The 24,202-nt window shown below is 44.4% G+C and overlaps 1 protein-coding gene across 6 annotated transcripts in view; it reads right to left on the minus strand.

Annotated features, from left to right (window-relative positions):
• LOC103350904 (uncharacterized) overlaps nucleotides 1-24,202 on the minus strand; it is a 326,018-nt gene that overhangs the window by 300,035 nt on the left and 1,781 nt on the right. For 5 of the 6 annotated variants that reach the window (XM_089311708.1, XM_089311709.1, XM_089311711.1 and 2 more), the window contains exon 2: nucleotides 13,918-14,249. The gene's annotated coding sequence lies outside the window, so the exon portion shown is untranslated. Of the gene's footprint in view, nucleotides 1-1,419; nucleotides 3,010-5,340; nucleotides 5,431-13,917; nucleotides 14,250-24,202 lie in introns of those variants that run through there. The other variant, XR_016219100.1, reaches the window with a different exon arrangement.

Raw genomic sequence — 24,202 nt, forward strand, 5'->3', positions numbered from 1 at the left:
GGCACCTAATCCTCCCCCAGAGTTTTCCTTTAGCCTGTCATTAGTCCTGAACTCTAAACCCCAACCGTTTTGCCCAATCTCACCCAAGATAGACTTTGTGTTTTACTCTGCAGTGAAAAACAGCCACTTTTCCTCCCAGGTCTACCTCCCACGCCTTGAAGCGAAAGTCTTTCCCCTCTTTCTGTGTGCTCCTAATTCCCACAACACCCCCAGGGAACTCACTCCCCAATATCTTTCCTGCCCCCTCTTGTCTCCGTGGCCACTAACTCATCTAACTCCACTCACCCCGAGAGCTCTTCTCATGCCCGCCGGCCTCCCCCATTCTGCCCACTGGGCCGGCCCAAGCCTCAGCCTCAAGGGCCCCTTCCCTTCCCCTCAGGGCTTCCCAAGACCACTGCCAGTGCTGGCGTGGAAGGGCTGGCGCACCTCACCAATTGCTCCAGTCCGGGAAGAAGGTGCAGCCGGCCAAGCTGCCTCCCTCAAAGTGATGTTGTCATGTCCTTATCAGCAGTCCCCAGACAGCTGAACTTCTGCATCAGCTCTGGATTCTGGTTCACATCATGCCCACCAGGGCTGGGGCCAGACACCCACTTCCCCACCTCCTCACAACCGAGCAGCCACCACCACCACTGCACCCGAGCCCAGAACAGGAAGGGGGCACACTGCTAGTGGCACCGTGACACCAGTCCTTGGAGGTAGGCCCTGGTTCTGACACCACCTCCTAAGGACAAACTCCATCACTCCCACTGCAGGGGCCAGAGCTCTTGCTGCCACCACCTCAAACACCACAGCCACTGTGCAAGCGCCATAGCCTAGGCTCTGCCTCTTCCTCCCCTGGTGCCCGCAAGGAGCAGGCTGCTTGGTGTTCCACTGCCGGTGCTCTCTGGCCTTCACCGCGTAGAGCATGTGTGGCTGGCTCAACCAACCCTTAACGTTGTGCTGCTGCAGTGGGTGCAGTGCAGCATCGCGCTATGTGCTGCCTGAAAAGCAAGCAGGCAGAATTGAAGAGCTGGAGGACAACCTGATAAGACTAAGTTCAGAATTTATGAACTAAGGTCTGAAGCATATATTCCTCTCAACAATAATGAGAAGTCAAATCTAAGTCATGACCTAGTATTCAAAGAATTGCAAGAATGTGTGAATTTTTAAAATAAAAATCATATACTCTCCTGAAATTGGGAGACCAGAAGTTTCTGGCTCATGGCTCCTGACTGGTCCAGCTCTGGGTGTTGCAGCCATTTGGGGAGTGAACCAGGGCATGAAAGATATCTATCTCTCTCTCACACACACGCACACACACATGCACACACACACACAACTCTGCCTTTCAAATAAAATAGAACTTCTAAAGAAGACTATCTGAGGATATAGTACTCAGATATAAAAGACAGCAAGAACACAAATTCGAACATCACCAAAGTACTTATACATTTTATTGTTATACACTTAACATTGATACTGAGCTTTAACAGTAAATTACAATAATATATCCTATCTTGTATTGAAGATTTTTGCTATAAGTTAAAATTAACATGTAAACTTTGAATTTGAAGATTCTACCTGGAAAGCTGAAGGTAAAACAATAATGCTCCTGTAAGACAACACCATCTTCATAACATGGAGGTAAAAAAGTTCATTTTCAACTGTATATACAGGTCATTTACAATAAAGGGAAATATTGTCAAATGAGACTGCATTAAATTATTTCTATTTGTCATCATTATGTTGATGAAAGTTCCAACCAGTGAATGGAAGAACATATTTGTAATACATATAATAAACATTTATTGCCTGTTATATACCATGATTATGACAGATATTCAACAGCATACACACACACACGCATATGTATATGTGTGTGTGTGTATATATATATATATACATATATATGGCGGTAACTTATTTGAGAGGTAGAGTTACAGAGAGAGGGAGAAACATAGAAAGGTCTTCCATTTGCTGCTTCAACCCCAGATGGCTTCAACGGCTGAGGCTAGGCCAATCCAAAGCCAGGGGCAAGGAGTTTCTTCCAGGTCTCCCACATGGTGGGTGCAAAGGACCAAGCACTTGGGCCATCTTCTACTGCTTTCCAAGGCCATAGCAGAACTGGATTGGAAGAGGGGCAGCCGGGATACAAACCAGCACCCATACGGGATGCCAGTGCCAGAGGCAAAGTCTTTAGCCCACTGTGTTGCCGCGCTGGCCCCCACAACATACATTTTTATGTTGCTGTACACACATACAAGGCAACTAAATGCATGCAAATAGGAACTGGATGAAATATCCAGAAGTGTTAATGTGCTAATCCATGTTCCATAGACAAGTCTTTTTCCCTCCTATATAGTACAGAGTAGACCCTCACAAAGTGCTTGTTACAGTAACACATTGCCCTGGCAATGGCAATCATTTAGGGCGTGAAGCAGTCAATGGAAGACCCCTCGGCCCCCATCACTCTGTCACTGTTACTATGCCTTTTAAAAAATTAAAACAAAAAAATGTTTTTCAGAAGTCAACCATTAAGTGCAAAAACATTTATTTATCACCTTACATCATACCCAAAATACCCCAGAGAAACATAATTTTACTAGTATTGCTTTGCTTTTTTGGCTGTCAGCTACCCCCAAAAAAGGGCAGACTACCAAACAGGTCAAAATCTTTCAGAAGCTGCCAAGTGTCAGGTTGTTTCTAACATATTGTCCTACAAACTTTGAAGTAAAGACTAAACAGAAAGTCTAGTGCTAACTGTAAGGAAAAGGGGTGCTCCTCACACGGGCACCAAATATAAGGAAAAGGGTGCAGATCAACAGTCAGAATACAGACAGCCAGATCAAATTTAGTCAAAGAAAATACACTATCAGTCTTGGACCAACTGCCAGGGAGCACACAGACCAAACCTGTGGCAGAGGGCCTTTTTATATCTTAAGTGGGCTGGCGCTGAGGTTGGGGGTGAGCAGCAGACAGATGTGGGCATTCCATAAAAGGTTTTCAAGTTTGGCCTCCTGGCTTTGAAACCTGGGGAAGAATGAGAATAATAGGATGTGAGACTAAATTGGTCTTTTGAAGGCAGGAGCAACCAGAACTTAACATGGCTGAGGCTTATATCCTTGTTCTATCATCCAGATACTGAGTATAGATAAGGAGGTGGGCCACTGGGTTCTTTCTGGCTAATTCCTGCTGAGATGGAACGTAGACACAGGGCAGGGTATCTATATACCGGATCGGAATGACTGGAGAAGGAGAGCAAGCAGCCTTGTGTTGCTCCTGCATGATGGCTCCAGATCTAGCAGTCATACCCTCCTGTAAGGGCTTCTGAATCATGTTAAATGTACCTGATAGGAATACGAGCACTGTGATTATGGGGATAAAGGGAGAAACTAAAAAGATTGCCCCCAGTGGAAAAGATGGCCAAAATGAGGACAACGAAGGATCCAGGAAAGCAAGAGTCCTGTCCAGTTAGTGGGAAGACAGTTGTATGCCTGAGTGCTCCCGTTTCATTTAGGGTGTCTAACAAGCAGATTAGATACAGAGGGTGTAAAACAGAGGCCAGAGTCATTATTGGAGAATCAAAGAAATGTGGGAGGTTTCCCATTGAAAGGCAGACAGAAGCACACAGAAGGGGCTTGTTAATAATCAGATGAGCTTTAAGGCCTGGCCCAGGTATGTTGTGAGGTCCAGACCTGTCTATCTCTTCACAGGTGGCACTGGATGAGACTTCGTAAGGGAGGTGTGAACCTCTTTGGGGGAAGACACCCTGTTAACTTCCATTACCAAGCTGGCTGGGGAGGAGGGCAGGCCTGAGTAGGAGGTTAGTATCGAATAGGTGGCACCTGCCTTGATTGGTACTGACCCTAGGCTGTCCTCCTGATGGCGGTGGTTACTTTGGAAGCTGGGCAGAGGGAAAGACTTTTTAGCCTGGGGCCAACAGGTTCTGTAGTTCTGACCCAGGAGTCCTTCAACACCGAGGGCAGTTCCATTTCCTGTGGCCTGGCTCTTGTCAGAGCTGACAAGGCTCTTCATGATGCCCTCTTGCTCAATGCCCTGACTCCTAATTTCCCAAACAGGTGCCATCAAGGGGTGGACTGGCCTTGTTGTGTCTCCTTGATGATAGATAACCATGTAAAGCAGCCATTAATTGGCCTATCACCTATCTGTACATTGCTCCTGCTCCCTCACTCCCTCCTCTTTCTCCAGGTCTCTGTTAAAAGTAGAACACAGGAGAAACATTTAGGAATGTCAGCCAAGGGGGTGCTCAATCCCATCCCAAATCTTTGGTGTCCTGAGCTAGAAACCTATGGTCACAGGCATATCATGAGAATATTCTTCCTCTAGGATAAGACAATGCCCATGAGGAAAGCTATGTCCTATGTAAGATCAAATTTGGGACATGCTCAATTGGACTTGCCCCAAATGGTGGAGTTAGAAACGTGCCAGTGGATTCCAATACAATCCCATCAAGGTGGCATGTACCAATGCCATCTCACTAGTCCAAGTTATCAATTTCAGTTCACAATTGATCACACTGATAGATCTGAGAGTCAAAGATATCACACAAACAAGACTAGTGTCTGCTAATACTAACTGATAGAATCAAAAAGGGAGAGAACGATCCATCATGGGAAGCGGGATACACAACAGACTCATAGAATGGCAGATGTCCTAAATAGCACTCTGGCCTCACAATCAGCCCTTAAGGCATTCAGATCGGGCTGAAGAGCCCATGAGAGTATTTTAGGCATAGAAAGCCAAGACACTCTGGAAAAAAAATGACCTAAATGAAAGATCTCTGCAAGTGAGATCCCAGTGGAAAGAACGGGGCCATCAAAGAAGGAGGTACCTTTCTCAGAAGGGAAGAGAAAACTTCCACTTTGACTATGACCCTGTTGGAATAAGATAGAAGTCGGCAAACTCAAAAGGCTTCCATAGCCTTGGCAACTCATGACTAGAGCCTAGGGTGATTACTGACGCCATAAACAAGAGTGTCAAATTGTTAAGTCAACAACAGGAGTTACTGTGTACTTACTTCTCAGGTGGGATCTGTCCTTAATGTGTTGTTCAATGTGAATTAATGCTATAACTAGTACTGAAACAGTATTTTACACTTTGTGTTACTGTGTGGGTACAAACTAATGAAATCTTTACTTAATATATACTAAATCGATCTTCTGCATATAAATATAATTGAAAATGAATCTTGATGTGAATGGAATGGGAGAGGGAGCGGGAGATGGGAGGGGTGCGAGTGGGAGGGAAATGGGGGGAGGAAGCCATTGTAATCCATAAACTGTACTTTGGAAATTTATATTTACTAAATAAAAAAAAAATCAAACATTAAGACCATCTTACTCAAATTGCCTTAGATAAGATCTGAAGATCAAACTGTACACCCTGTTGCAGAGTCCTGCAGAACAGAATCCACTTCCCATCTTGACGAGACTAGAAAAATGAGGGAACAAATCAGGCTTCCCATATTTCTTACTGTCAATAACTTAAAATCAAGTGAAAACTTGACAAAAAAAATTTAAGGTGTCAAATTACTTATGAAAACATTTACGAAAAGGCCCAATACCTTCTACCGATTTGAAGAGTACATGTAGTTGTAAACATCTCTTGACTATCTAACAGAAGTGCAAGCCAATTGAAACAGAGCTGTTAATAAATTTTCCCCTGTACACACATATAACACATTACAGGAAAGAACAACAAATCATTTTTCAGTTTTTAGAGAAAATTATTTTTGACAGGCAGAGTGGACAGTCAGAGAGAGCGAGAGACAGAGAGAAAGGTCTTCCTTTTTTGCGGTTGGTTCACCTTCCAATGGCCGCCGCAGCCGGTGCACCGTGCTGATCAAAGCCAGGAGCCAGGTGCTTCTCCTGGTCTCCCATGCGGGTGCAGGGCCCAAGCACTTGGGCCATCCTCCACTGCACTCTCGGGCCATAGCAGAGAGCTGGAGTGGAAGAGGGGCAACCGGGACAGAATCCAGTGTCCTGATCGGGACTAGAACCCGTGTGCCGGCGCTGCAGGCAGAGGATTAGCCTATTAAGTCGCGGCGCCAGCCTTAGAGAGAATTTGGCTGCCACTAGACAAGGGAGGGGAAAACACAGAAGAAGGCTAGGCATGGAGCATTCTTTGGAGCAATGTTGCTGTACTTGATAGCTCTGCAACACATATTATTTGATATGGTTTTGTCTTTGTGCAAGAGAGAATTTAGACATGAGACAGAGTAGCAGTGCGAAATGCAGCTGCATTATGTTAGGTTTTAGTATTTGAGGGTTCATAGGAGAGAAGACAGCTAGTTAGAGAAGACTATTATAGGGAGGAAAGAATTGGGGGCGGTGGTGGTCAAGAGACAATAGGGGCTTGAGCTGGCTGGGACAGAGGGCCAGGTAGGGGGTGTGGGTGGTGGTGTTCAAGGCTTCGTCACATTTGAACCGCAAGCAGAGTCCTTTCTTGAGGTTCTTCTTGGAGGAGGTGCAGAGCACCACATGGACCCGGATAAGGTGAGCAGAAGAAGTGAGAAAGGCTCCGAGGTAAAGTTTACAGTGCTTTTTTTTTTTTTTTTTTAGTGTTTTATGAATTTGAAATGTCCCAGGTGCAGGGCTTTCAAGAGCAATAAATATTCTGCTAGCCTTTTTTTTTGGTTTAATAATTATTGGTCGAAAGAGATCATCAATGCATATTTTGTGTTTTATAAACCTTACATTCTCTTAATGATCTTTTGTTTTATTTGGAGTTTTCTGGCCTCCAAGTGAACTTAACATATCTATGCATGTAGTTCTACATTGACGTTTTTTACATTTTAAAACTAAGTATGAGGCCGGCGCCGCGGTTCACTAGGCTAATCCTCCGCCTGCGGTGCCGGCACACCGGGTTCTAGTCCCAGTCAGGGCGCCGGATTCTGTCCATGTTGCCCCTCTCCCAGGCAAGCTCTCTGCTGTGTGGCCAGGGAGTGCAGTGGAGGATGGCCCAAGTGCTTGGGCCCTGCACCCCATGGGAGACCAGGAGAAGCACCTGGCTCCTGCCTTCGGATCAGCGCAGTGCGCCGGCCGCGGCAGCCATTGGAGGGTGAACCAACGGCAAAAGGAAGACCTTTCTCTCTGTCTCTCTCTCTATGTCCACTCTGCCTGTCAAAAAAAAAAAAAAAACACTAAGTATGAGACACTATGCATATTATATACCTCACTTAATAGTACAAAGAGTTATTTGCACATTCAAAAAAATCACAAGAAGGCCGAAATCAAGTTAAATAACCTATGTGTTCTACATTTTCCACATTCCATTTCTGAATAAAGAAATACTTGTTCAGTGTTATATATTGCTTGTTGCCTACTGAGATTGTCAGAGATGCTTTAGTATATTATCTCTATTTTAAAGTTACATCTCAAGCCACTTCAAGAGATACTCTCATCAACATTAAACATTATGCTATATGCAGTATTGTCCCAAAAGCTTAAATAAGAATCACTTTAAGTTTTTAGACTGAATATTTTAAACTTAAAATTATATAACTATATATACACATATGGTAGGCTACATATTAAATCATTTCAAGTAACTTAAATGTATTTAGCAAACATTCAGCCAAATAGCTTATTTAGACATCGATGTCTAACCATAGTACTATGCCTATGAAACTTGAAAAATCCAAGTAAAGTCTGCTGTAGTATGAAGAAAAAGAATGACTTTTAACCTACTGAATTGTGCAATACAAAAGTGTTTAGCGTGACAAAATTACCAACATAAAAACATTTTAAAGGTTATTTGGTTCTAGAAATAGTAACTATTCTGTACTTTCAGATAATTTAACATTTGCATTTTAAGTTTTATATACAGTTTCTTTTTTAACAAGTTTAAAAAGCACACAAAAAATAGTCCAAGCTATATTATTTTTCATCCTGGATTTAGCTCATCGCAAATAACTAAACAAAAGAATTCCTGAATACTCAACCCTATTAAAATACAATATCTGTCTAGATCCCATTATTTCACCCATTGTTTACTATACTGGACCCTAAAACAGGCTGCCGACATAGAATGCTAACATTCTGCCAGCCTTTACATTCTCTTTCTACATCCAGGGGGAGAGAGTGACAGGATGGAGGAGGAGAGGTCAGGAAGGGAGGAGAGGTAGTTTTGGCTGCCGTTGAGAGGGATGGGAAGACCCAGACACGCGGAAAGGAGAAGTAGAGGGAGGAAGCTTAATGTAGGGGAATAGGGTGGGCAAACCAGAGAGGAATCACCAGATGGGAGCTCGGAAGGACCCTGGGGCGGCTAGGGGAGAGGGTCACACTCCTGAGCCAAGATCTCAGAGAGGATATGAAGGAGGGGCAGAGAGCTCAATCAGCACTGAGGAGAGCAGGATAAAGGGGACTTAGGTGAGAAGAGGCTGGAAGGGAGGCACCTGTCCCTGTTGCCACTTGAGAGAGAAATGAGGTGCTGGGGTGGGGGATGGAGTGAACAAAGGACTGTGTTCCTGAGATTCCAGCTTGTCAGGTCAGGGAGAAGGGAGTGATGGGGATGTTGGACATTTAAGCGGTGCCTCCAGGCCTTTTTGCTCCATGAGAAATCGGTGTGAGGAAAGTTGACCCCAATGGAGGAAAAAGGCTCAGAATAGGGTCTTCTGACCATTTGCCATTTCTCTGTGTGAAGTTACTAAAATCTTACATAATTTTGAGATGAAAATTGTCAAACTCGTGCAGAGGTTGAGTAACTGCCTCCACTTTATCACCCCTTCAGGCCCAGCTGTATTTGGAACCCATGGATTTAGCAAAATACGGTCTGAGGGAAGAGGGTCTATTCACAGGGAATAGACTTCACTGGGAAAGAATCACCCCAACCCACAACCTAAGTTCTGAGTCCTCTAAGAGCAGACAGCAAGAGAAACCGACTGAACACCCCAGGCCCTAGGAGGAGGGATGAACTGGTCACGAGCATTGCCCCAGTATGCATGAGGTGACAGAGGCCTCTCTTACCAATCTGATGGGTTGAGTATTAGGTCCAATGTTGCCGTGCAGCAATGAGATCTGGCAAAGGCTCTAGCTGTGAATTTGCTAGGAAATGAGGAGCACAAGCGGCAGTGAGAAAATGTTTTGGATAGGCATTTCTCAGGGCCATCCAGGTCAGACAGGAAAATGCAGACTGTAGGAAAGAGGTTAGGGGAGGGTAGAGACCATAAGAAGGGGAAGGAGTTCAGAAAGCAGAAGAATGTTCAGATGAAGAGGGGGGAGGGGTCACAGATCTTACCCAGAGTACACAGGAATGACACACTGGGGCAAGATGTTGATCCCTCACTCCGCTCCTCACACGGGGCACCAAATGTAAGCAAAAGGGGTCAGACAGGAGAAAAGACAGAACACGAACTCTCAGCCAGACCAAACTTATTCAAAGAAAATAAATCTGCAGATGTGGGTGACCAACTGCCACTGTGCACACACACAAAACACATGACAGTGCCTAGACCCCAGCAGGCTGGGACTTTTTATATCTTAGGTGCTCAAGGGGTGGGGTGGGGTGCAGTTGTCAGAGGTGAGCTTCTTCATACAAGTTTTTCAAGTTTGGCCCTCTGGCTTCCAAACATGGGGAAGAACACAGGGGATGGGGTGGAGAAAATTAGGGTGTGAATCTAAATTTGTCTCTTGAAAGAAGGCAGGGGTAACGAATCCCAAAATGGCTGAGGCTGCTGTCTTGTCCCACCACTCACTACCTAAGTATGTCAAATACACACACACTGAATTTCTTGCTAACAACAGTTAGACCCTTCTCTGCTGTCAATCATCCTTTCTGCTGGGCATTTGATGGCCTGGCCACAGGATATTAACTAACAACTTCATGTGCATACAAACCATACTACCTGTGGGTCTAGGGAGATGACAGTAAAGAAAATTAAGATAGAAACTCAAGCTAGGTATACCACATGTGTGACAGAGACCCAACACACATGAGCCACCACCTGATGCCTCACCCATGATGTGGGAGGAACCAGAACTCGCAAAACAGGCATTCCAATATTGTGTGCCAGTGTCCCAAGCAATGCCAAATGACTGTTCCTTGACACTGCACATCCAGTTGAATGAGAGTAAATTTAATAACTTATGGCATTAAAGACCAAGCACTTAACTGCTTTAAAAATACTATATGTACAGTGTTCATTCAAATTCATAACAGTCACAAGGCAATGTACATAAAAACTCAAGAGTTTGCCTAATGTCATCTAAGTACAGGTACTTGGACATAAACACAAACCTAACTGAAAGATTACTTCACACATTAGTCAATGGTAAACATAGGTATTACTATGCCTTGAACACTAAAAGTACTCCTGGTCAGCCCTGTCAGACTGCTACTATAAACATCAATTATCTGCTGAATATACTACCTAAATGCTAAATACAGGTATATCTTTTTTTTTTTTTTTGACAGGCAGAGTGGACAGTGAGAGAGACATGGAAAAAGGTCTTCCTTTACTATTGGTTCACCCTCCAATGGCTGCTGTGGCCAGCGCGCTTCGGCTGGAGCATAGCGCTGATCCGAAGCCAGGAGCCAGATGCTTCTCCTGGTCTCCCATGCGGGTGCAGGGCCCAAGCACTTGGGCCATCCTCCACTGCACTCCCAGGCCACAGCAGAGAGCTGGACTGGAAGAGGGGCAACCGGGACAGAATTCGGCGTCCTAACCGGGACTAGAACCCAGTGTGCAGGTGCTGCAGGCGGAGGATTGGCCTATTGAGCCATGGCGCTGGCCTCAATACAGGTATATCAAACAGGTTTTATGAAAGGCTCTGGACACGTTTTATACAACCCTAGTATTTCATGGCATAAAAACGGCCTCCTCTGGAAACTAGCTATTGATGCAATTTTAAATTTTTCCTCCATTTGATGTTTTGTCTAAGACTTCTATAATGAATGTGCACTAACAAAGAATAAGATTAGAATGAGCTGCACTCTATAGCCCAAGGTCCCATCCATCTCAGCCTTGCTTTGCATAAGCATAATACAGCAGACATCAGGCACATGAAACTTTCTTTATAGACTACAAGTGTGTGGCAAAGCTAGATGGTAACTCTCCAGAACTGTACTGTACTGTCCTGTCCAGTGGCCACTACCAAATATGGGTGACACACTGGACACACTACACGTGACTAATCCAGGCTGACACATGCTGTGAATTGTAAAAAGCCTGTAACAGTTTTCAACCTGTAAATTAAATGTTGAAATGATAATTCTAAAGAAAAACATAAATTGATTTCACATAATTTTCAATTGAGGTTATTAGAAATGAACACACACAGTTTGCACTAATGCCTATTTTCACTCTGAAGTGCTGCTCTGGCACCAAATTATTCAACTGAAGCCAGCAGTATGGGCATCACCTGGGATCTTGTTCAAATGCAGACCTTTGGGCCCCAGCACAGAAGTGTTAAAGCAGAATATGCATTTTAACAAGACCCTTGGTTGATCAATATACACACTGAATACTGAGGGACACTGTTACAGAAAACTTGTATTTTCTCTAATCATGACAATCTCATTTTTCTTTAATGCATCCACTTATTTTTTAATTTTTTAAAATTTTATTTATTTGACAGGCACCATTACAGAGAGAGAGAGAGAGAGAGAGAGAGAGAGAGAGAGAAAGGTCTCCTTCTGTTGGTTCACTTCCCAAGTGGCCACAATGGCCGGAGCTGCGCCAATCTGAAGCCAGGAGCCAAGTCCTTCTCCCATGTGGGTGCAGCACTTGGGCCAGCCTCCACTGCTTTCCCAGGCCACAACAGAGAGCTGGACTGCAAGAGGAGCAACCGGGACTAGAACCGGTGTCCATATGGGATGCCAGCGCCACAGGCGAAGGATCAACCTAGTGCGCCATGGCACTGGCCCCTAATGTATCCACTTATTAAAATGCTACGCCAGGACTATTCTAGACAATAGGAACACAAAGTGGATAAAAAAATGTAAAAGCAAATCTCACTACCTGTTTTGGTGGAGTTTCTATTCCATAGAAGATAAATTAAAAATAATAATTCAGTTCTACTATTAACACCTGTTTTTAAAAATGCAAATTTATGCATAAACACAATGGCTGTATCATGAATTTTGAAACCAACCTATTAATGTACCAAGAACATAAAATCATAATGTTTGTGCAAAATTGCCAGGATCTGTGGAAAAAAGACTGAAAATCAATTAAAATATCACAAAGAGTCCACTGAGAAACAAGGTGTTAATGTCCAAACTGGTGCTGGCAAAACTGGATGCATATATGTAGGAGAATGAAATTAGATTTGTCTCTCTCACCACATACAGAAATCAGCTGAAGACAGATCAAAGACCTAACTTAAGACCTGACATGATGAAGCTGCTGGAAGAAAATGTAGGGGAAACACTCAAAGACACTGGCGTGGGAACGACTTTTTGGACAGGAACCCCAAAGCACAGGCAACAAAAGCAAAACTAAGTAAATGGGACTGTATCAAACGCAGAAGCAGGACATGATAATTAGAGTGGAGAGACATCCAACAGAATGGGAAAAGTATTTGCAAACCATCTGACAAAGCATTAATGTCCTGAATATATCAGCAACTTAAAAAAGTCCACAACAAAGCCAATCTAGTTCAGAAATGGAAAAGGACTTCAACAGACAGTTCTCAGAAAGAAATACCAATGGCAAACAAATATATGAAGAAATGCTCAACATCTCCAGGCTTCAGGGAAACCCAAATCAAAACCACAATGAGGTATCTCCTCAGCCCTACTAGAATGGCTAAAATCCAAAACAGAGTAAATGACACCCAAAGACTGTGAGAAAGCCTAAAGCTACTGTTCGGTGATCTTTCAAAGCTAAAGGAAAACTTCCATGAATTTTTCTGCATATCTTCCTTTCTCTTCATTTAGCATATTATGACTACTAGGATGAGTTTTCCTCTCCAATCTCTTCATTTGTAAAGCCTGTTAGGTCCTTATTTCATAATACAATAGTACAGGCCCCAAAAAATCATTTTACTTTGGCTAATACCTGTTTGGTTAGTAACAATTCATGTCAACAGAAATAGAGAATAGGAAATGACAACAGCAACCAAAAAAAAAATTTCTTGATGATCTTAAAATGATCTCCCCACACGAGTCATGTAAAAAGATTCAAAGAAACTCAAAATCCGTGACAATAGGAAAAATCCTCCACACAAAAATATTTCAAATACACTTGGCCTATACCCACCAATTTAAAAACATTCAAAAAAACATTGGTAATTTCTCCTTTAGTAAAATCAAAGTAAAGGTTTTCACTGGAAAAGACAAAACAAACAAACAAACAAACAAACACCAGATTAGATTTTGTCCCAGCAGGAAGACAGGAGTGCCCAGCCACTCTCCCAGGGTGCAGCCCACCCTGCAGGTGCTGGGTACTGCTTCCCAGAGGCTCCATGAGTAATGATGGCCCTGTCAGACAGTGGGGCTGCTACCTGAAATGGAGGTTCACCCTACCACAACCTGCAGCCAGTCTCATCAGCATCCAAAGAACAAAGCCAACCAAATGCTGTGGATCACAACCTTCAGGCAAGAGAGGCTGGGCCTGGCTGATACTCAGCTGATACTCAGCCCGCACAGCCAACACCCTGACACCCTCAACCTGGTGTAACCAGGATCATGACTCTGCAAGCCAGCGGTTCCCAGATGATGCAGGGAACTGACTGCCAGCAGGCAGCCTGTCCCCAGGTGAGCAAGCTGATCACCAGGCAGTGGCCATGCACAACTAGCACCCAAAGAATTCTGCCCCCATCCTCCCTTTCCCCCTGGACTCCATGATGCAAAGGCATGGGGAGGGGGAGGGCACTGCCGTGTGCAGGCCGTGAGGACTGGAGAGGCCCACCGGCTCCAGGTGGACCCCGCAGCTTTCCCAGGCATCCTTGCAACCACAGTGGGGTGGAAACTTACCTGGAGTGTACCGAGTACTGCAGCAAAACAAGCAGAAGAGCAGAACACCTGATACCCACCAGCACCGCCACCACTGCTCCCACCTCGCAGTGCGATGGGGCCTCCTCCTCCTCTTCTGGCGCTGCTGTGTTTATTGGTAGTAGAGGCGGGCTATGCAGGTGGTGCTTCGGCAGTGAGCTGATGGAGCAAGCCGATCTCATGTCAGAGCTGGAAGTGGTGTGGGCTTTCTCTTCAGCATCTACATCATGACGGAGGTGTTACCGTCGGCAGCACTTGGGTCCACGGCGTTGGCAGCGTTGGATCTGGTGGCAGAAGTAGCAGCAGCAACTCTGCTGAAGAAGAGAGTGCAAGAGTGACTGAGTTTATCTCTCAGAGTTGGTGAGAGGCCCAGGACCTACCTCAGGGAACCAGTGCTAGCAGTGGGCTCCGTTTCATTTCTTGGTGAGGTGGCAGCAGTATGGCAGCTGCGAGAAGGCAGGCAAGGAGACGTCCAGCCCCACCCTGAAGGACACAGGTGATCACTCTGTCCCACAGCTGAAGCAGTACAGCTTCCTGGGCACCTCAGAGCCGAATGCATTAGTGTCTGAGCTGCCCAGCAACAGAGATCCCAGGTCGACCATCTGCCATTTCTCCAAAGCCAGCTTGCAGGTCTTGTGATTCACCACCCTGGCTGCCTTACGTGCATCTACCCTCCAGGATGCAGTCCTGGGCTTCACTGATGTTGTCCCCAACCCATGTGGTCGTGAAGCTGCCGCTGCCGCCGCTTCACCTCTACAGCCGACGCAGCCACGCACCTCTCCACTGCCTACTCATGATTCTATGCCCTCATCACTGACCCAGACCTGATTCTCCGCCACGTCCCAACGTCCCATTGCCGCCACTGCCAGACTGACACTTCCCACCCAGGGAGCCAGCTGTTTCATTGCCACTGCTGCCTGCTTCCCCACTGCTGTCCAACCCATCGCCACCACCACCAATACATATCTGAGCCCCCTCACCGACTGCCCAATGCCTCCCCAGAGTCACCGCTGCCACCTTGTATCCTTCCTCTCGGTTGCCTGCCGCCTAACTGCACTTTCCCGCCTGTGACGCTGACACCACATGCTCCACCGCGCTGCTGATGCTGACCCCACTGCCGACACCGACACAGACCTGTGTGAGGCCACCACCACCATGTTCTCTGGTGCTCCCGCCACCTGATTTTCCCCCTTTGCCCCAACTTGTTGCTGCCACCGCCAAAGACTGATGCTTCCCACCCAGAACGCCTGATACTTTGCCGCTGCCCCACCAACGCTGTCTCCTTCAACATAAAATCATAGGATTTGTGCAAAACTGCCTATATCAGTCTAAATACCAATTAAAATAGTCCACTGAATCATAAGTCATTAAGAAAATCTAAAGATGTTCACTTAATAATTTTACCAAAATAAATAACAAAGAATACTAAAAAAAATACAAAAACATTCTATTTAAAAAGTACATGACTAGAAAAAATAGCATGACAAAATTACTTTATGAATAAGAATATTGTCACTCCCCCTCTTCGTGGAGGAACGACACAGGACCCTGCGCTGTTCTTTTGTCTGCTCGGCCTCCCCGGGTTTGCTGCTGGTTCTTCCCGGGTTGGCTACCGACCCTTCCACCTCCGTGGAAGGGCGGTTCCCCCTGCCACTTTCCCCACTTCCGCAGGGGAGCGCCACACCCCCGGCCGGCTCTCTCGGGGGCTGCACAGGTGTTCCTTCAGATAGATGTTCCTGGTGCATGTTGTCTATCTCCTCCTTTATAGTCCACTTCCACCAATCCCAACTCTGCTACCCACACGCCGAGTACGCTGCTCTCCTCCAATCAGGAGCAGGTCCTACAGTTTATTGGTTGAACTGGAGGCAGCTGTGTAGAAGCTGTTTCCTCCTCTCCCAGCGCCACATTGTGGGAGAGCAGATGCATAGAATAAGTCTTAATTCCAGTAACTTAGTCTAGTGTGAGTTGCTCCCCACAAATATGGTGCAAATACAGACAATGAACTCATTTAGAGAAAAAAGTTGTCTGATTTCCTAAGTTCTGTCCTGTATTCCATCCCGTCTATTTGATGCTACAGAGATGTATTATTCCAAAGTAAACAAGCAGTTATGCAAAGTTCCCATGTTTCTGACTAATTAAGTAAAAGGAGTTGAAACCACAAGAAACTGAAAAAGGGAGTGATTCTCTCTTTTTCACACTCCCATGTAGTTATCTGCCACCTAAGAGAGTACCTTTAGGAAAGCAGCTTCAAGTCCATAACACCAAAGTCATATTCGTCCCAGCCTGTTACAAAAACAAACAAACAAAAAAAGGGCTGGAGCCCTAGGCTGCTAAGAGCTGACACTTACTTACCTACTGAAACATAATACAAGCAGTCAAGACCTGACAGGAACATTTATACAGAGAATCTGTTGGTTACTCACCATATTATACCACAAACACTTAATGTGTGGTTGACCTCCCAGAATGTGAATTTCTGAAGGGCAACGAGTCAAAATGGGGCACATAGGCCCTCAAAGGTGTGCTCAATAAACGATATAAGCCTGCAAAATCACACAATGAAAGAAAAATCTCATCTGATTAAATGAAGCATAGGCGGTTCCCAGCTGCTTCTTTTCAAAAATAAAATCAGAAATACAGCTAGTTTTAAAGAACAGCTGATGGTAAATCACATGTTTTTTCTTTTCTAACAGTTCGTATGTTTTCTGTATTTCTCCCGTTTTTCACTGTTAATAATGAAGGTAGAGAATAAGTGATTTGTAAGTTACATACAGGCAATAACACTAAAAGTATATAAATACACATGCACTTTGAAAAAATAATCCCATTCCCATGAAAATAAATATAGAGAAGATCCAATATGGCTGAATAGGGTATAGCCACACTAACTTAAGTTATGAATATGCAAAGAACAAAGAATGGCCAGCTTTCCAGGGGTCTGACTGATGGAAGTTTTCAGTGCAGAACAACAACAACAACAAAGCAAGCCTCATGGGACAAGAAAAAGAAAAGACACAGACACCACTGAATCCATCTGAGTTGTGAAGGTAACTAAGTGGCACAGCCAGCTGCCGGCTGAGAGCCTCCACCTGATGTAAAAGTAGGAAGAAACTGCCACACAACCTGCTGCTCCCTATTTTAGCAGACAGGGAAATCCACAGTCACCCACTGACTTTTTAAAAAAAAATATTTATTCATTTATTTATTTACTTGAAAGGCAGAGTTATAGAGAGGCAGAGGAAGATCGAGAGAGGGAGAGACAGTGAGACAGTCTTCCATCCACTGGTTCACTCCCCCAAAGGCTGCAATGGCCGGAGATGGGCCTATCCGAAGCCAGAAGATGGGAGCTTCTTCTGGGTCTCCCACCTGGATATGGGGCCCCAAGAACTTAGGCCACCTTCTACTGCTTTCCCAGGCCAAAGCAGAGAGCCAGATAGGAACTGGAGCAGCAGTGACTTGAACCGGCATCCATATGGGATGCTGACGCTGCAGGCAATGGCTTTATCCACTATGCCACAGGACTGCCCCTACCTTTAAAAAAGTATTTATTTATTTAAAAGGCAGAGTTAGAGAGAGCCAGAGGCAGGGAAGACCCGCTCACGTTTACTTCAGCCTGGAGCGCAGACTGGGATCTGAGCAATCGTCAGGCATAACAGGGAAACCACCTTGCTTCCTTTTCCTACCCAAATCCCCCAGAGCGCCAAATTCCACAGTGAAAAATCAAGCAGCATGCCTCTTGTACCCAGCATCACAGAGTCAGGGCAACGTCTGGGGCCAAGAACAGATTCCAGTGCATCCTGCACCCAACCATGGGAGCTTTTGGGCAATAGCACCAGAGCTATGTTCACACACTCCATGTTTGCAAGGGAGAGTCAGTCCTCTAAGCTTCTGGGCATTAACACCTGAAGCAGCCCACAGGAAAATTCACTCCACCCTGGTTGACCCGGGTAATGACCCCACTATACCTTGCTGTAGGACTGTAACAATTTATTCTAATTTTCTCAGTGCCACTGTAATCTACTCAGTGGACACAGGGAAGAACCTACCTGCATTCCACATCTCTGGATTCATCCCCTCCAGAGGAAAATCTCCTGTATACCTTGTAGTCACCCTGTAGGACTGGAGCATGTCCAGTTCACACTCCCTAGTCCTAGGACTACAGCTGCTGGTATCAGAAGCCACAGCAACAGTTGGACTCTCCTAGCAGGATCAGAGGAAGGGTCCATCTGGATCACACCATCTTAGAGCCACAGCAATCGGTGTCCAGACCCAGGCATCACTCTGGCTTGCCAGCAGCACAAGGAGGTAGCCACAGGTATGTCTCTCAGCTCTAAGAATAAGGCCCTGGCTACCACCTTTGGCAGGAGTACTGACAATGAACTCCCAGTGGAGCAAGGATACACACCCAAGGGGACACTTACTCATCTCAAAGCCATACTTTTACTCCTATGAACTGTGGAGGACTAATCCACTCTTGTTTCTTACAGACATGGCTGATATTAAAACAAAAAGAGGCCAGCGCCTTGTCTCACTAGGCTAATCCTCTGCCTATGGTGCTGGCACACTTGGTTCTAGTCCTGGTCGGGGTGCCAGTTCTGTCCCGGTTGCCCCTCTTCCAGTCCAGCTCTCTGCTGTGGCCTGGGAGTGCGGTGGAGGATGGCCCAAGTGCTTGGGCCCTGCACCAACGTGGGAGACCAGGGGAAGCACCTGGCTCTTGGCTTCTCATCGGCACAGTGTGCCAGCCACAGTGCACCGGCTGTAGCAGCCACTGGGGAGGTGAAGAAACAGAAAAAGGAAGACATTTATCTCTGTCTCTCTCACTGTCCACTGTACCTGTCAAAAAAAAAAGACAAAAAGAAATCACTCAGAGACAATACACCTGGCCCAAAGCAACAAGCCAGGTGATACCCTGTATTCCAGATAAACCATACACTCCTTTACAATTGAAACTGTTTCATAAAAATGAAAGGACAGGGGCCGGCTGAGGCATGGTGGGTTAACACCCTGGCCTGAAGCACCAGCATACAAAATGGGCGCCGGTTAGAGACCCAGCTGCTTCTCTTCCGATCCAGCCCTCTAAGGACTGGGAAAGCAGAGAAAGATGGCCAAGTCTTTGGGCCCCTGCACCCATGTGGGAGACCCAGAAGAGACTCCTGGCTCCTGGCTTCAGATCAGCGCAGCTCCGGCTGTTGTGCCAATTGGGGAGTGAACCATCGGATGGAAGACTTTCTCTCTCCCTCTCTGTCTCTGTCTCTCTGTCTCTGTCTCTCTGTCTCTGTGTCTCTCCTCTGTGTAACTCTTTCAAATAATAAATAAATAAATCTTTAAATAAATAAAAATTAAAGGACAAATACAAAAGATGGACAGACATCAACATAGACACAGGAGACATGAAGAAGCAAAGGAGCATGAGAACTCCAAAGGGACACAATAATCCTCCAGATACAGATCCTGAACTGAAAGAAATCTATGACAGACTTAGGATTAAGAATAGTAAGTATAAAAAAGCTCATGGGATGCAAGAGAATACAGACAGCTTAAAGAAATGAGGAATTCAATGAGTTAAATGAATAAAAATATTACTAAGGAAACAGACTTCAATAAGAAGAATCAAATAGAAATTTTGGACATGAAATCTTCAATCAGTGAAATAAAAAATAGAATCAATAGCTTTATACATCAGAATAACCCAACTGAAGGAAATAAAAATTTATCACCACAGGGACTAGACCTTTGAAATAAAACAATTCAGTAAACTTGCATGTACAAAATAAACATACGAAGACAGTAGCTTTTTTGATAGAGTTTTTTTTTAATTTGTTTGAAAGTAGGATTTAATCAGAGGAAGGAAAGAGGAAGAGAGGGGGAGAGAGAGATCGATCTTCCATCTGCTGGTTCACTCTCCAAATGGTTGCAATGGTGGGCCTGGCTCTGGGGCTGGGGCTGGGGCTGGGAATGGGCCAGGCCAAAGCCAGGAGCCAGGAGCTTCATCTGGGTCTCCCACATGGGTACAAGGGCCCAAAGAGTTGGGCCACCTTCCACTGCTTTCCCAGGTGCCTTAGCAGAGAGCTGCATCAGAAGTGAAGGAACCAGGACATGAACCAGCACCCACAATGGAGCCACGTGGTGGCCCCACGGTGGGGACCCAAAAACAGTAGCTTTGAAGGCTACTGGTGAACTCACAGAAAAAGAATTCAAGAAAGAAATATCATAACAGAAACCAAAAAATAAATATTTAGGAATAAATTAAACCAAAGCAGTGAGAGATACCTGCAATCAAAACTATCAAACATTGATGAAAGACGCTGTGAAGGACACAAAAGAGGAAAGATATTCCTTACTCATGGATCAGAAAAGTTCTTATCATTAAAAGGTATATACTGCCTGAGTAATTTATAGACTCAATGGAATCCCTATCAAAATACATATACAGAGTTGGAAAAACAATCCTAAAATTCATATGGAATCACAAAAGACCACAAATAGCTGAAGTGACCTTGAACAAGAGACCCCAAGTTGGAAGCATCACAAAACCTGATTTCAAAGCATACTACAAAGCTATAGTAATTAAACAGCTTGGCATTGGCATAAAAACCAATGAATAGCTCAGTAGAATAGAAGAGAACGTCCCAAAATCAATCCACATACATACAGCCAACTGACTTTTGGTGTTCACCACACAGTGGAGTTAATGACAATATCTTCAAAAATGATGCTGGGAAAACTACACATGTGCATAGAAGAATGAAATTAGATCCATTTGCTCTCACCACACACAAAAATCAACTGATAATACATCAAAAACCTAATTTTAGACCTGATATTTTGAAGTTCCTGAAAGAAAACTAAAGGAAACACTCAAAGACATCAATGTAGGGAACACCTTCTTGGACAGGATCCCCAAAGCTCAGGCAACAAATGCAAAACTAAGTAAGTGGGACTGTATCAAACTCAGAAGGACAGTAAATGATAGAGTGGAGAGACATCCAACAGAACGGAAAAAATAATTGCAAACCATCTATCTGACAAAGCATTAAAATCTCAAATATATCAGCAACTTAGAAAAGTCAAAAATAACTCAATCCAATTCAGAAAAGGAAAAATACTTGGACAGTTCTTGAAAAGGAGACTAAAAATGCAAATGGCCAACAAATATATGAAAAAATGCTCATCTCTAGGCTTCAGGGAAATGCAAATCAAACCGCAATGAGATATCTCCTCACCCATATTAGAATGGATAAAATCTAAAACACAGAGTAACAAATGCTGACAAGGATGTGGTGAAAGAGGAACACTTAGACATTGCTGGGAGGAATCTTAATTAGTGCAGCCATTGTGGAAAACAGTGTGGAGATGTGTTTTAAAACCAGAAGTAGGCCGGCGCCGCGTCTCACTAGGCTAATCCTCCGCCTTGCGGCGCCGGCACACCGGGTTCTAGTCCCGGTCGGAGCGCTGGATTCTGTCCCGGTTGCCCCTCTTCCAGGCCAGCTCTCTGCTGTGGCCAGGGAGTGCAGTGGAGGATGGCTCAAGTGCTTGGGCCCTGCACCCGCATGGGAGACCAGGAGAAGTACCTGGCTCCTGCCATCGGATCAGCGCGGTGTGCCGGCCGCAGTGCGCCGGGCGCGGCGGCCATTGGAGGGTGAACCAACGGCAAAGGAAGACCTTTCTCTCTGTCTCTCTCTCTCACTGTCCACTCTGCCTGTCAAAAAAAAAAAAAAAAAAAAAAAAAAACAGAAGTAGACTTGCCACATCACATGATCCAGCATTCCCAGTACTGTGTATTTATCAAAACACTTGAACACAAGATATCCAAGAGATACCTCATCATGTTTTTAGCAGCACTGTTCAAAATACCCCAAATTTGGAACCCACCCAGGTGTCTATCATTAGATGAATGGGTAAAGAAATGTGGCATACATACACAATGGAATTTTACCCAGTCACATAAATAATGAAATTCTACTATTTGCAGCAAAATGGATACAACTGTAGCACATCAGGTTAGTGAAATAAGCTGGACCCAAAAAGAAAAATACCACATGTTCCCCCTTATATGAATTTGGGGAAAAAAAGAATTGTTTCTGTGCATCTGTATTGCTATAAATACAGTTTTGTTCAACTTTATTTCAGACCTTTGTGAAATCAGTGGTTAACAATCTTATACTACCATAGTTTTAATGATCTGTAATTAATTTAAAATTTACTGCATAAGAGTGAAATGATCATTTTTCTATTCAATTACTATTTACAGTCACTGTCTATATTCTCACTAAACCGGTGGCATTTTTTTTTCTTATTAAAGCTATTTGGTTAAGTATTAAGCCTTTTTACTGTAACGTAATTTGAAAATTGGCTCGCTCAAACACTAAAACCAAAGACAAAGAAAAAGGAGAAGGACACACAGTAGAAGGTCAAAAGGGGGAGTGAGGAAGGGAATATCATTAAGTTCTTACAAAGCACATGGAGTCTGTGAAACACTAACTAAAATTAAAAGAAAATACAAAGAAAAGAGATGTACATTAATTTGTTCCCTACATCACTGTTAATCTGTTTGCCAAAAGAAATGCAAAGACTCAATATAGAACTAAGAAATGAGGTACAGTAAGTAAATATAGAGATGTATTAACTATAAACAGTATGATACATAAAAAACTACATATGATGTCACAAGAAAAAGCTTAAATATTGGTTAATATGCCAATTAATTTCACCTCATTCCATACCACAAGTACTTGTGTTCAGTACCTACTTCCAGCTCCCGACTCTAGCTTCTATTAATGTGGACCTAGAAGGCAGTTGTTATGGCTTGAGAAATTGGGTTCCTGATTCTGGCTCCTGACTCTAGCTTCCTGTAATGTGGATCTGGAGGGAAGTGGTTAGAGCTCAAGTATTTTGATACCCATTGCCTATGTGGGAAACATGGAATGAGTTCCCAACTCCTCAACTCAGCCAGTCTCAGTCCCAGGAGCTGTGGAGAATTAAGAAGTGAACCAGCAGACAGGAGTCCTCTTTATATCTGTTTCTTGCATTGTGTGTGTGTGTTGTGTGTGTGTGCACACATGTGTGTGTACATGCATGTGTTAAGTATCTGCCTCTGAAATAAATTTTTCAGGATAAAAATCACACATTTTTGGAAAAAAATGTTAACTTTATTTATTTGAAAGGCAAAGAGACAGAGCTCTCCCATCTATTCCCTCACTCCTCAAGTGCCTGCAATAGCCAGGACTGGGTCAGGCTGAAGCCAGGAGCCAGGAACTCAGTCTCCCATGTAGGCGACAAGTACCCAGATACTTCTGCCATCACCTGATGTCTCCCAGGACACACATTACCGGGAAAGCTGGAATTGGAAATGGTTCCAGAATTCAAACAGGCACTGCAATACAGGAAACAGACATCCCAAGAAAGGACTTAACTCCCAGACCAAATGTGCGCCTCCAAGAATGCTTTTAGCATGGGCAATGACACCCAAAGGACGTTAGAAAGCCTAAAGCTACTGTTATGTGATCTTTCAAAGCTAAAGGAAAACTTCCATGAATTTTTCTGCATATCTTCCTTTCTCCTCATTTAGCATATTATAACAATTATGACTAGCTTTCCTCTCCAATCTCTTCATTTGTAAAGCCTACCTAAAGTCAAGTCCTGATTTCCTAATACAAGAGTACAGGCCAAAAACAATCATTTTACATTGGCTAATATCGGTCTGGTTAGTAACAATTCATGTCAAGAGAAATAAATAGGAAATGACAACAGCAACAACCAAGAAAAAAAAAAAGACTTAGATAATCTTAAAATGTTCTCCTCACACTTGTCACATAGCAACAACAAGAAAAATCCTCCACACTGTAAATCATCTAAGACAAAAATATTACAAATACACTTGCCTATACCCATCAATTTAAAAGTATTCTAGAACGCGTTGGTAATTATTCTTTTTAATCAAATCAAGGTAAGAATTTACATTGGAAAGACAAAAAATAAATACATAAACAAACAAATCAACCAACCTACCAACTGCCAGGCCCGATTATGTCCCAGCAGGAAGACAGGAGCGCCCAACCACTCTCCCAGGGTGCAGCCCACTGTGTGTGTGTGGTGGGTGCTGCTTCCCAGAGGTCCCTGCCAGACACTAGGGTTGCAACTTGAAATGGAGGTTCACGCCTGCCACAACCTGCAGCCACAGTCTCGGCAGCTCCCAAATAACAAAGCCAGCTAAATGCTGTGGGCCACAACCTCCAGGCGAGAGTCATCGTACCTGTACTCCTGTTTC

Source organism: Oryctolagus cuniculus, chromosome 13 (assembly GCF_051225735.1).
Source record: "Oryctolagus cuniculus isolate XC-2025 breed Fujian yellow rabbit chromosome 13, ASM5122573v1, whole genome shotgun sequence".
Lineage (NCBI taxonomy): Eukaryota > Metazoa > Chordata > Mammalia > Lagomorpha > Leporidae > Oryctolagus > Oryctolagus cuniculus.